A 2254-nucleotide genomic window follows, 5' to 3' on the forward strand; every position below is an offset into this window, starting at 1 on the left:
TTAAGCTACGCTTTCTCTCAACCCATCAACATATGATACGTTGTCAAATCCTGTTACAAAACCTGTCTTAATATCTATACATCCATCCCCTTTGCTTCACCTCCTCTGACATGGGACTATTTCAGGGTCACCTGATGGCTCCCTCCCCGGACTATCAGAATAATCTCCTAACTGGTTTCCTTGTCTCTGACCTGCTCCCTCACTAGTCATCCCTCACCAGGCAGCCCACACACAGATCGGGTGGTGTTACATTCTTCCTCACAAACATCTGATGTCTTCCCATTGTCTACACGACGAAGTCAACCACCTGAGCGTGACATCTAAAGTCCCGAATGATCTAGCCAACACCTCCAATCAATCTCTCCATGCTTTTCCGATCCCCTATTCCCCAAATGCACTATTCAATTCAATGTCTTGCCTCCACCTACGTCTTTCTTTTTCCAGGTTTGCCTGTTGAAATCCTACTTATTTTTCAACTCCTAGATCATATATTGCCTCTTCCACAAAACCTTTCTACTTTCCCCATCATAGCTGAATAAATGGCTGCTTCCTCTTTGCATACGTGTAATTCTTCAAGTGTATTATTTGTGTAATTTATTATTTTCTATATGCTTTCTCTGCTCAGTTTTAAGTTCCTTGAGTATGAGAGTCATGTTACATTCATCAATACATCCTTTAATATCTAGCATAGTGTTTTGCAAGTTATGCACTCTAGAGACGGAATGCAGATTTGGTTTATTCTTAAATTTGTTCCCAAATATTAAAATATCTATGATCGTAAGTTTCCTGACTGAGAATCACAACAGCCTATCCAAAGGGAAGGTATGTCCCTCTTTGTTTAAGTAATTTTGAACCTTAAGTTTTTAAATGTTAACTAAATATGTATTGGGTCCTAAGTATGCATTCTAATTAATAATTTATTCATTTACTCACTTAAAAATATTCATGAAACATTAACTTTGCTCTTAGGACTATTGTAAGTGCTATAGATATGTTGATGAATGAGACTGGTATGGTTCAACTTCATCTGGTTTCCATCCTAGTGGGAAAATACACTTTTTAAAGTAATAAATTAAAACAAAATTTGGATAGAAATACACGGTGGGATGAAGATAAAACAGAATAATAAGTTCGAGCATTACTTGGGTGGTCAGGGAAAGCCTCTGTAAGGAGATGACAGGCTGTTCTNAAAAAAAAAATTGTTCTTCTGTAGCTGTATTTTTCATAAGGACCTCCTAAGGCAGATTAAAGAGGGAGTGGGCTGGCCAGTTAGCTCAGTTGGTTAGAGTGTGGTGCTGATAACACCCAGGTCTAGGTTCAATCCCTGTACTAGCCAGTAAAAAAAAAATAAAAAAACTAAACAAACAAAAAAGAGGGAGTGACAGTGAGACAGGAATGTGAGTCACATGCTTATGTAATTGACTTGTGCTTTTACAACCTTCTGGGTCCCTGTATCATATACCCTGTTGTCACATGATAGAGACATGCTGGGCATGCCTGATTTTAAGGCAATGGGGATCAGATAATTTTTACTCCATGACAAACAACATGGGTCACATGGGTACCTGGTGTTTGTGATCAGACACTCAATCCATACCAGAGCTCAGTACAAAAAAATCTGTTTCTTAAAAGAAGGATAGTATTTGCTAAACAATGTATGGTTTACAATGACCTGGCAATCCCCCTACTGGATCTATACCCAAAGGAATGGAAATCATCATGTCAAGGGGATATTTGCACTCCCATGTTTATTACAACTCTATTCACAATAGCTAAGATGTGGAACTAACCTAAATGTCCATTGACAGACAATTGGATAAAGAAAATGTAGTATGTACACACAACAGTATACTACTCAGCCATTAAAAAAAGAAAGAAAGAAAAAATTTCTGCCATTCACAACAGCATGGATGAGCTTAGAGAAAATTATGTTAGGTAAAATAAGCCAGGCCCAGAAAAAGAAATACTGCATGCCCTCACTCATAAATGTAAGCAAGCAAGCAAGAAAGAATCACTTGAACTTTCAGAAGGAAAGAGCAGAACTGTGGTTCTGCTAGAGGCAGGAAAGTGGGGAAGTTGGTTAATGGGCACAAAACAGCTAGATAGGAAAAACAAGTTCTATTGGTGTACAGTAGTGCTAGGCATCTGTAATTAACAATAATTTGCTGCATGTTATTAAATGGCTAGAAGAGAGGAGATTGAATGATGAATATGCTAATGACCCTGATTTGATCATCACACATTGAATACATGT

General features: G+C 37.9%; 1 non-coding gene across 1 annotated transcript; it reads left to right on the forward strand.

The window, feature by feature from the left end:
• Positions 1-1263: 1263 nt before the first annotated feature.
• TRNAI-GAU lies at positions 1264-1336 on the forward strand. Its single transcript has one exon. It is a non-coding gene; the product is annotated as a tRNA-Ile (tRNA).
• The last annotated feature ends 918 nt before the right edge of the window (positions 1337-2254 follow it).

Source organism: Galeopterus variegatus, unplaced genomic scaffold (assembly GCF_000696425.1).
Source record: "Galeopterus variegatus unplaced genomic scaffold, G_variegatus-3.0.2 Scaffold5721, whole genome shotgun sequence".
Classification (NCBI taxonomy): Eukaryota; Metazoa; Chordata; class Mammalia; order Dermoptera; family Cynocephalidae; genus Galeopterus; species Galeopterus variegatus.